This window comes from Macrobrachium nipponense, chromosome 28 (assembly GCF_015104395.2).
Source record: "Macrobrachium nipponense isolate FS-2020 chromosome 28, ASM1510439v2, whole genome shotgun sequence".
In the NCBI taxonomy this organism is placed as follows: Eukaryota; Metazoa; Arthropoda; class Malacostraca; order Decapoda; family Palaemonidae; genus Macrobrachium; species Macrobrachium nipponense.
This window is the reverse complement of record NC_087217.1, coordinates 36,047,256-36,060,023: the sequence shown is the minus strand read 5'-3', so window position 1 is coordinate 36,060,023 and position 12,768 is coordinate 36,047,256. Positions and strand designations below refer to the sequence as shown.

Genomic DNA, 12,768 nt, shown 5'->3' with positions numbered 1-12,768 from the left:
AATGTTAGTAATAGGAGTCATTAGGAAATCAAATAAGCCCATATAATTTTTCCCTCAAACGTCATGCCATAAAAGATCGGACTTGGCGTATCTGCGTAGATTATGTCGCTTAAACAAGGAAACGACTTCCGATAATTTCCAGTGCCATGTACCGACGACATCTTATCTCTGTTAGGTTAGAATAAATTTTTCACCAGCTTGGACTTATTTAAAAGCTTTTACCAGATACCATTACCTAAGTGATTGTACCTCATACACCGTTTTCAGCACACTCAGGGGACATTATCAATTTTTACGTATGCCTCCGGCTTACGTTGCGCCCCAATTATAATATAGTGTTTGGAGACTTTTAGGGGATACCCTACATGCCTATATGGTTGGTCTTGTAATCTTTTCTAAATACCTTAGAAGTACAATCACATAAACTAGAGCTAGTGCTACAGAGACAAAGATAAATAATCTCAGAGTAAAATATCTAAATGTGAGTTTTTAAAAAACCAAACATGTTTATCTAGGTTTTATGTGTCTAGTCAAGGTCTTAAAGTAGTCCATGGTAAGGTGTCGGCTATTCATAACTTCCGGTACCTATTAACGTAAAAGGGGGATACAGCACTTTTGCGCTGCAGTGGGTATTACAATCGTATGTAAATATGTAACTCTTCAATCATGACAGCTCCTTTAACAGATCTTACGAAGAAGAGCGTAGATTTATTATGGTCTAAAAAGCATCAACAGGCGTTCGATATCTTAAAAGCGGAATAATGCAGCTCACCTAACTTAAAAATCCCTGATTTAAATAAGGAATTTTTTTTTATTGCAACAGACGCCTCAGACCAAGGAGTAAGAGGGTATTACTTCAGTAATATGATAAACAGTTCTTTCCTATAGCTTTTTATTCACGTAAACTAAAGCCCTCTGAAAGTAAATATGCAGTAATAGGCAAGGAAGGGCTAGGTATCTCTAACTCACTAGTACATTTTAAGTTCATGATCTACGGCTATCCTGATAAAATCCTTACTGACCATGAGTCACTTACCAAGTTTTTCAAAGGCTTTAATCACAGTCCAAAAGGAACTCGGTGACAAATGATCATTCAGGTCTTTGGAGCCAAGATAAGATATCTACCTGGGAAAGCAAATATCATAGCCGACGCATTATCCCGCACCATACAGCAAAGAACCATTAATTGGACTAAAAGATATAGAAACATCCATGCCTATTGTTAAAACCGTATCTAAACAAGAAAATTCCTTAACCCAAGAGATCGCGAGCATTGAATATTTGGGTCGGAGCGCAGAACTGTTACAAACTGAACAAAACAAGGGTCAGCAGCTAAGCAAAAACAATAAACACTTCGAGCAGAAACCCTAAAGCAAAAGTATACTTAAAGTATGTGTATCAGAATAATGTAATCAAATGTAATATTATATGTAGGTCCGTGACGAGGAAAACCCGAAGAACACAGCAGGTGACTAACGACCAGGTAGTAGTAATTATCTCTTTCATACCAATCGTCCTAAACTGGTTGCATTCTGTCATCCAGGGTTCTCTATTATGTCACAGAAAGCCAAATCACTGTTTTACTGGCCTACGATGCTTACAGATATAAAAAGCACATAACTAATTGTAACACGTGTCATGAAAACAAGGGATACACTAAGACACCTGTCAGTTTAGGGGCCTATCCTGTGCCAAATCAATCCTTGAAAGAATATACGTAGAATTATTAACAGAATCAAAATATATTTTTTGCGTGTACGCACTAGGAATCTATATATAAATGATCATAAATAACAGAATAGAAATATATCTTTGCGTGTACGCAATAGGAATCTATTTAAAGTGCACATATATTAATCATAATTATATGAATCCATATACATATGTATAAACAAATCAGGTAGCCTATAATCAATCTGTTACCTTTTATCCTACCAATATCTGCAGTTATATATGAGTTAGTATATGGATTAATGAATCAGATATATAACATTTAGCATAAAAATCAACGAATCAATCAGCATAAACATTAATAATTTTTATCAATTCATATATGAAATTTTTATCAGTTAAAATATGATTTTTATCATGGTAATCTTTGTTCTATGCAATTATCAGAGTACATTAGTATTTTCTGTAGCATATGTATCTTAATGAGATGAATGTGATCAGACTAGAGACGCTAAAGATGACGTATACAATAAAGCATGTAGGCTAAGTTGACATGCCGTCACCTGTAGTCATTCAATTGTTTATAAACTTTAGTCCAAGCTTCATGCTTGAGACAAACACCGTGACCTATAGCTCAAGCAGCCTACGTGATTAGTAACTATGTCATCTGATTGTATGTTCATATGTTCGAGCTACTGTCTGTTCCTTTATGACTGGTAACCGAGATGGTAGTAGAGCAGAAGAGAGTTAGCTATCGTCATTAGAAGACCTGTACCTCTTTACCTAAGCTTTATCATGTAGAGAGAATAGAATTAGCCATCATCATTGGCAGAAGCGATCAAACTATCGTCATTAGAAGACTTGTACAATCATACCTGATCTTCACCATGTAAACTCAGAAGAATATATATATTTTTTATACTTCGTGTTTTCAACTAGAACCTCACCTCTCACCGAATCATCATGAGTTTAACACATTGTCGTCATAACCAAAGAATATAATACCGACTTCGTAAGTGATCTACAAACCCCAAGACACTCCCATGAATATGGAAGTGCAATACCAACCGACTTAGCGTAAGATTATCGCAAGTATAACATTACCTCATAGGGCGCCTTATTATGCAAGGCAACACCCCTAAAATATATATATATATATATATATATATATATATATATATATATATATATATATATATATATATATAAATATATACACGACTGATGAAGTAGGAGGAAGCAGATCATCAGTAAGAGCCACAGATCAGATTATCAGTGAGAGATCAGCAGCAGAGATCGTCAGAGAGAGATAAGAGAAGAAGGAACCAACGAAGGATCAGAGAGGAAAAGTCGCTCGAGAGTTGGTTGAATTCTGGTCAAGTCGTCGTCAGGAGTGGACGACCGAGATATTTTCGACGTTGAGCAAGCCTTGAGAGAAGAAACTTTCTACTAGAGATTTCGAGGAGTTCCTGCCCTTCGAGTATCAAGAATAGACATTGCCTTCCGCAGTACGGAGTCAAGAAGACAATTAAAGTTCCACCGTTCTCCTTTGTGAAGCCATCGCTTCAAGTCGCAAAACTGGCCAGCAAGTATATGAAGTACCTCACTTCTTCCCGGTTCACGCATTGTAAGATTTTGCCTTTTTTATGTAAATAGTTGACACCATTCTGCATTTATCTTTGTTAGTAATCTTGTAAATAAACCTGTGTTGTATATGTGTATCTTTCTATATTCGTATCCCCAGTTTCAACTGTTGGTGTTGAATTCTTTTTTGTTTATAATTATATCGAACTTGGAGCAGACCTCTTCTCAGAGGCCGTAACACACACACACACACACACACACACACACACACACACACAGTAGAGACCCAGACCTTGATTGTATTAGAACTCAAAATAATTGGATTTCAACGGAAAATTTTGGGTAATTGTTGCAACTGAGCTCAACCAAAAATCCAGAAACCGACCCAAGGAATCATGATTTTTGTAAACAAAAGTGGTTCAGTCAGTCGCCGCTAATAGGTGTTGTTCCCATGCTCATTTGATGAGGAAAACGATGAGAACCACAGTTGAACTTAGGATTATTGAAAATATATAATGTATGAGGGATTCTGTGACAACCTTAAAATCCTGTGATATTTTTAATGAGGCTAAACTTTGAAGTGTCATAGTTGTATCAATAGTTGGCTACAGTCACAACTATCGACAAACTATCGACTCTGTAAACAAAACATTTGTGACCTAATAATGGTAAAAACAGTAGGTTATTCAAGTGAATCGCTTGTGATACAACTTTTAATACTGTAAACAAAACAACTAATTATAACAATTACCATAATTAGACGTTAGGATAAGTGAGTTCTTACTTTGTTACCAGAGTAGGATCTTTGTCCATAATTCTAAAAACCGAAAAGGGCTATAGACCTAAACATAAATATTTTCTGGAGAAAAGGATAATTTAAAACAGGAAAATGATAAACGTATTTTATAGAATATAAGCATTGTCGTCATATGCCATTTACATTCGATATTGTTTACATTCTCAAAATCTCGGCTGACTGAGCTATCGATATCTTCACTGCTGTTACACTTGGCTGGTAGAAGATATGTAATTTAAATACTTTGATTTTGTTCACATGACCACTGTCTTTAGATGGCCAATGGAACTTAATATACGAAAGAAAGCTAGGTTTAAGACTTACAGCTACTTTAATTATAAACGTAGTATATCCAAAAAAAAAAAAAGTGCTAATGTGTGTTTTTGTCAGTTTCAGACAGTGCTTTTGCCTGCCAAAACATTTTGCAGTCTGCTCATTATTCATAATTTCCAGACGTGCTTGACTTACGAAAGTTACGATGCTCATAATTTGTAGTTCCCAGTTGTGTTGGACTTTGAGCCTTGTTGTTTACTAAGGAGCAATATTTTCTTGGTAGTATTTCATAATCATATTATATAAACGGTTTTGAGATATCGATAGCTCCCAACTATCCTTAATATTGTGATTCTTTCCAATTTTAAAAGAATACAATTATGAGGATCTACTTCCAATTGGTATTACTCCGCCAATAATTATGTCTAATTTAAAAAGCACAAAGCGCCTATGAAAAGTGCCCCTATTTTACAAGGATATTTTATGAGAAAAAATTTAACAGTCTAGTACGTACTGAAAGATATTTAAAAGTTATTTTGTATACAGTATTCCAGTAACTGTATGATTGTTTGTTTACGGCTGTTCACGGTCACAAGCTACATAGCAACTTAAAGAATTTTTCTAAAGTTTATGATAATAGACAATTTGGCTTGTTTTTAATATTTTATTAATTTCCTGTAAGAATTACACTTGATTTTCAATGTTTTATTGTTAGCAACAATAATTATGTCTACCGCTTACAGTACATAATATGTACCTAGCCTAGCCTATGGCGCTCAGTTAACCATTGTATTATGGTCGAATTGGGCGTAGGTAGGACAATTATTTTACTACATTATGTATATATTTAATAATGAAAAAAGTGTGTTACAGTGGACCCCCCGTATTCGCGTTCTCCAGATTCGCGGATTTCTCTGGGGAACGTTTCCCTGCATTATTCGCGGAAAATTCACGCATTCGCGGTATTTTGCTATGATAAATATCCACAAATTCCTGGTTTTTTTTTTATGAATTTCATCATAAAATGCACTTTTTGTGATAAAACTATTAAAAAAACCAGTATGAAAATTTTTAGTGGGTTTTTCTTGAGTTTTAACTAACAAAATAGGCTGTTTTAAGCATTTTCATAGGGGTTCCAAACATTCGCGGGTTCTAACTATTCACGGGGGGGTCTGGTACGCATCCCCCGCGAATACGGGGGGACCACTGTATATGGTATGTTATTTAACACTGACTTATAAAATTGTAATTTATATGTATTTATGGGTAATGTTTTGTATAAAGTGAAGATTAGGGTAATAACTGGTGTTCAAGAACAGATTAATCCATTTTCAGTTATTTAAGGAAAAATTAATTCAGATCTCGACAAAATCGTATCTCATTGCTTCTTCTGGAACGAATTACCATCAAAGTCCAGGGCTCTGCTGTATGTATGTATGTATGTATGTATGTATATATATATATATATATATATATATATATATATATATTATATATATATATATATATATATATAGTTTACATTTATTGATCTCCTCGTCTACCCAACATTTAGTTAAATATTTTGATTGCTAGAAAAGCAGCCATTTTCCCCAAATCAGCTGACTTCAAAGGGGAAAATGCCAGCCAGAGATAGGAATTTCCTGTTAGAGAGGGGGAATAGAGACTCTTGTCAGCCTTAGGGATGTATCCCAGGGGCAGTGTGTAGGTAGCTAGGTACTTATTAGGCCTACGTCTTAAACTGCTTTTTCCTGTGAACCTTTTGCTGGCCGTATGTTCTGTTTCCAGGATGCCCTGCTCTTGGGGGGATAAGCTGAACCCATCCCCTATGAAACACACCTGCAGTTGCTCTCAGTCCGCTCCAAGCCGTGACCTCGGACGGATGTCACAGCCTTCCCATTAGGCCTCCCACGGCGCTACTTGCGCGCCCAGGCCTAAGACAAAGCCGACGCCGCATTCTACAAAGGCCCGCTTACTATGGCATCCAGGTACGTCTTGTGAATCAGTCATATTGCCTTCTTTCCCTCCTAGTCACGTAACTACTCCCCATTTTCAAAATTCAAACTCCTAATTCTCAAATGAACATTCCTTTGTTCCTTTCACTGCCTCGTGGCCGCATGCCTCCCTTTTATGATTGTCCCAGACAAGTGAAGTCACTGAATATTTCATTTAACACTAAGAGTTCCTCCCCAGTGTGTTAGACAAAGTAAGTTAACTATAACTTGTGCAAGAAATCTTTAATTATTTTGTGTCTAATCTGGGATTAGACACAAAATAATTAAAGCTGCATTTACTCTTTCTCCAGGCCATTAAACGGCCTCTTGTAAATAAATGTATGTAAAGTAATTAGCCGAGTTTTCTAGCGATCTTTTTCTCTAAAAATAATAATACCAAAACCCCCCTTTTTAAAAACCCCCTTTTTAAGGTAAGTTAAAATCCAGTTACCTTGCATTTCCCTAAAACATTTTCCTTTATGTTTTGGGCCACACGAGACTGGCTCATACGTATATATATATATATATATTTATATATATATATAAATATATATATATATATATATATATATATATATATATATATATATATATTATATATATATATATATAAATATGTGTGTGTGTGTGTGTGTGTACGTATGTATGTATGTATTATATATATATATATAAATATGAATATTTATCACATCACCGTGATTCATATAAATCATTCGAGCTACAAATGTCCTTTAATATCTAAATTCGCTCTACCTCGGAATTGATATATTTTCATATATGTACCGAGGGGGAATTTTTAGTTGATAATAATTTCGTACCCCCATGGGATCGAACCACCGTCCAGTTGGACGGGGAACGAAATCAGGATCGGACAGTGACGCTACCGAAACGGCTATCAAGAGAGGCAAAGGTTTATCTCGATTCTGACTATTTCAAATCAACTTCGATCTCGTTGTATTTGTAATTAGAATCGACATGGAACCCCCTCCACCATGCTAGCCGATTCGAGCGTTTGACCCACGCAGCCTTATTATGAATATTTATCACATCACCGTGATTCATATAAATCATTCGAGCTACAAATGTCCTTTAATATCTAAATTCGCTCTACCTCGGAATTGATATATTTTCATATATGTACCGAGGGGGAATTTTTTAGTTGATAATAATTTCGTACCCCCATGGGATCGAACCACCGTCCAGTTGGACGGGGAACGAAATCAGGATCGGACAGTGTCCGATCCTGATTTCGTTCCCCGTCCAACTGGACGGTGGTTCGATCCCATGGGGGTACGAAATTATTATCAACTAAAAAATTCCCCCTCGGTACATATATGAAAATATATCAATTCCGAGGTAGAGCGAATTTAGATATTAAAGGACATTTGTAGCTCGAATGATTTATATGAATCACGGTGATGTGATAAATATTCATAATAAGGCTGCGTGGGTCAAACGCTCGAATCGGCTAGCATGGTGGAGGGGGTTCCATGTCGATTCTAATTACAAATACAACGAGATCGACGTTGATTTGAAATAGTCAGAATCGAGATAAACCTTTGCCTCTCTTGATAGCCGTTTCGGTAGCGTCACTGTCCGATCCTGATTTCGTTCCCCGTCCAACTGGACGGTGGTTCGATCCCATGGGGGTACGAAATTATTATCAACTAAAAAATTCCCCCTCGGTACATATATGAAAATATATCAATTCCGAGGTAGAGCGAATTTAGATATTAAAGGACATTTGTAGCTCGAATTATTTTATATGAATCACGGTGATGTGATAAATATTCATATAAGGCTGCGTGGGTCAAAACGCTCCGAATCGGCTAGCATGGTGGAGGGGGTTCCATGTCGATTCTAATTACAAATACAACGAGATCGACGTTTGATTTGAAATAGTCAGAATCGAGATAAACCTTTGCCTCTCTTGATAGCCGTTTCGGTAGCGTCACTGTCCGATCCTGATTTCGTTCCCCGTCCAACTGGACGGTGGTTCGATCCCATGGGGGTACGAAATTATTATCAACTAAAAAATTCCCCCTCGGTACATATATGAAAATATATCAATTCCGAGGTAGAGCGAATTTAGATATTAAAGGACATTTGTAGCTCGAATGATTTATATGAATCACGGTGATGTGATAAATATTCATAATAAGGCTGCGTGGGTCAAACGCTCGAATTGGCTAGCATGGTGGAGGGGGTTCCATGTCGATTCTAATTACAAATACAAAGAGATCGACGTTGATTTGAAATAGTCAGAATCGAGATAAACCTTTGCCTCTCTTGATAGCCGTTTCGACAGGAAGAACAGCTAAACAATTCATCAACGTAACGATACCACTTTACAGGAATATGAATGATATTAGGTAAGTAGCGTTTTTCGAAGAATTCCATATACAGGTTTGAGAGCAATGGTGATAAAGGATTTCCCATTGCCATGATTTACTCTCTAAATTAAATAACCAGGTACCATCGATTAAGTTTACTCTAGAATTAGAAAAAGACAATTGCCTCCCTTTCTTAGACATTTTGATACATAGAGAACCATTTCAATGTAAATTCAGTATTTATAGGAAACCGACTAACAACTTAACTTATGTTCATTTCTTCTCAGGCCACCATCTTAATATAAAAATATCAATTTTTTTCCTCTATGTTTTTACGAGCATTGCGAATTGTCAGTCCACAATATTTGGATCAAGAATTTGAATACATAAGAAAAATAGGGAAAGATTTATGCTATCCTTCACATATATTAGACATTTGTTATAATAAAGCCCACAAAAAGTTTTATACTGAAAACAACACACAGAAAGAAAATTCTAAGAACATTCTCAGTTTGCCTTATTTTAACGGATTTGAAACCATTAAACCATTGTTAAAAGCTTTTAATGTCAACCTTGTTTCTTCCTATAATAACACACTAAAAAGAATGTTAATAAAAATGGTCCCCCAGAGAAAGCAACAACATAATATATAAAATTAAAACCATGTATGGATTGTCCCTCATTCTATCTCGGACAGTCGAGCAAGGGCTTAGAAGTAAGGCTAAGCCAGCATAAATACTCTGTAAAAACAGGGCAAAAATCTAATGCATTATTTATTCATTTAAGTGAAAACAACCACCGAATTAATTGGATTGACAGTTCAGTAATTGCACGGTCAAGAGATGTCTTATCACGAAATCTTTTAGAATCTGCTTTAATACAACTTACTTTTTCATTGTAATTTCAATGTTAGTCGTGGCCTTTTTCATTTAGACCCTTGTATCTGTAACATGTTTAAGAATGACCTCAAATATATAATTACTGACTTAAATAAAAATCAGTTGCCTTAGAGTTATTAAAAATTTTATTGTAATGTATGTCTGTCATGTTTTGTGAATATGGTTTTGTTTACCAGGTTCCGTATAGCTGTCACCTATAATCCTTTAATTGTCTGGAGATTGTATCTGAGATGATTGTCTTAAACCTTTAATTGCACCCTTTGTTTATGCTTGTTTGGGAAGGTTTCTTATCTTCCAGGTGTGTCGGATTCTAGGCACTAATCCTTTTATAATCCCTATCTGTCAGTTATACGAACCTTCTTGTATTGTCTTTTCTCGTATTTTTGTCAGTATCTGCTTCAGTAAAGGGCTTTTAAGCCGAAAGATCTCGCAGACTCCTTCGTTTATTTTTCCTTCGTGGCATTTATCTTATATTTTATATATATATATATATATATATATATATATATATATATATATATTATATATATATATATATATATATATATATACAGTTAGCGACCTCGTGATTTCGCACTCCTACGTTGCAATATGAAAAAAACATTATCCTGAAAAAAAATGCATTAAAACTTTATGTGAACACTCACCAATTAATCTTCTAGTATTTGCAAGGTAGTCCTTTCCTCTTGATAACTTCTGTGACCCTATTTGGTACACTATCAATGAGGTTACTGCAGATTTGGGGGTCAAGGGCAGCCCAGCACTCCTTCAGGGCCTCCTCAAGTTTTGGCACTGTTGACGTGTCCTTGTTCCGAAGTTGGGCTTTTAATTATGGCCCAAGATTTTCAATGGGTGATAAGTCAGGGGAGTTGCCAGGCCAGTCATTTATGTATTTAACATCACAATCCCCCAACCACTGCTTAATAATTTTTTGCAGTGTGGCAAGGGGCACCATCTTGTTGCAGGATTTCAGTGCCAGTCTTCGCAAAAGCATCGGGCAAGTACAAGTTCAGGATCTCGTAATACACGTTGGCATTCACAGTTTGCCCCTTTGGTAAAACAACAAGATCAGCAACACCACCGTACCCAAATGCACCCCAGACCATCAAAGAAGCGGGGTACTTGACCGTCTTAGCAGTGGCTTTGGGGTGATAAGGATCGCCACCCTTCTTGACCCAGACCTTTTGCCCTGTGGGGTCAGAAATGTAAAATGTAGCCTCGTCTGTGAAAAGGATCTTTCGTACCCTCTCTAGCGGCCACTCCCTAACCTTCTTACAAAAAGCAACCCTTGCCTTCCTTTGTTTCTCTGTGACGAGTGGTTTCTTCTTTGCTTTCACTTTCTTAAATCCTAAATCTCCACTTATACGTTTCTGAAGTGTCCTAACACTCATTTCACCAAGCACTTTTGGGTAATTTTCCTTCAACTGTTTAGCTGTTAACATGGGATTAGCTTCAAGTTTGTTTTTAATGAAACGTAAGGCACGCAGGGACTGCTTCTTGGGAACACTGCCACCATGTTTATGTACTGGAATTTCCTTCTCCCCACCGGCTTTGTATTTGGCAATAATATTAAGCACTGTACGCTTCTGTACATTCACTTGAGCACTTATTTCACTTGAACTAAGGCCTACCTTATAACACTCAATGATTCTTATAATGTTATCACGACTAGTATGGCCCCCAGGCATGGTTACAAAAAAATAACTAGGGCGAAATAGCGATCTCTACAGAGCCTCCCCAGACGTGCGACACTCCACAACAAAGGTCAGAAGGCAACTGATCATAACTGGAGCGATAAATCATGAGTTTCCCCGATTAGTGGAAACAATAAGCTTTGAGGTGCCATATAGTCAATTTCTCTCGGTCGATTTTTTCGCTCGATTTCAAGACCACTCCCAAAAACGAAAGCTGTGATTTCGCGAGGGAGGGTGCGAAATCACGAGGGGCGCTGACTGTATATGTATGTATGTATGTATCTATGTATGTATGTATGTATGTATGTATGTATGTATGTATGTATATATTATATATAATATATATATATATATATATATATATATATATATGTATTTACATATACATATCTAATAAAAGGAGCCCATAAAAACAAAAATATAGAGAAAACTGCTTTATTTCAGAGACTGCTGTCTCTCTCTTCAGGTATATGAATGAAAGTTTACAGAAAAGGTGGTATTTATACCAAGAGATCCATCCACAGGTAAGCCAATTTAGGTCACCCCCTGGTGATAATCTTCCTTTAATCTTCTTAAGCATTGGTTGAATGAAAACTTAGTCGATCACATCTGAATCCCATGTTCCTTTTGAGATGTTCATTACCTGCCTCTTTTTTATTAAGGCCGATTCCATCATTTGACTTGTACCGGCAGTTGTGCTATAAATTATATGTGACAAATTCCAGTTTATTCTACAGTTATGTTCATTTATATGGTTGAAAAAAGCTGAGTTCTGTTGTCCATACCTAACTGACCGTTTGTGTTGTATTAATCTCTGGGGAAGTGATTTTCCTGTAAATCCGATATAAGATTGGTAACAGTCCTGGCATGGGATTTCATAAACCCCTGCTTCCTTGGGGAATGTCTTTTGTTGGACGTTAATCAGGGATTTGGCTAAGGTTTTTGAGTAAGTAAATGCAAATGGGTTAGATTTTCCAAGGGTCTGGAGTCACTGCCTTAATCCTGTCCAGGTGAGGAATTTATATTTTATTGTTGGGTGTCTCTTTGGTCTTGTTTTGGGGGTCGGTAGAAAATTACGTTTGCTTTATGAATTGCTTTCTCAATTATGTGGTCAGGATACTTTAAAGACGAAAGTTGCTTACGAATTAGTTCAAATTCTTCTTCCAGGAAATCTGGGGAACAAATTCATATGGCTCTTACGAACAGATTGCTGGCTACACCTATCTTGATAGCAATGTCGTGATAGCTAAAGTAGTGAATGTACGAAAGTGAGAACGTTGGTTTTCTGTATATGGTAAATTTGTATTCTGTTGTGTCTCTGATTATTAAAACATTATATATATATATATATATAATATATATATATATAATATATATAATATATATTAAAATATACAGTGGGGCCTCGCTTAGTCACGGATCAGCAATCACGGATTCAGTTAATCACGGGTTTTTCCTTGGACCACTTCTCAGTCCATATCGCTGGTATGAATCGCAGCATCGCAGGCTTGTCCGTGGTAGGCT

General features: G+C 36.3%; 1 protein-coding gene across 1 annotated transcript in view; it reads right to left on the bottom strand.

Moving 5' to 3' along the window:
• The window catches only part of LOC135201156 (general transcription factor 3C polypeptide 1-like), a gene marked incomplete in the record, with an annotated part of 923,347 nt that overhangs the window by 619,447 nt on the left and 291,132 nt on the right, over nucleotides 1-12,768 (bottom strand).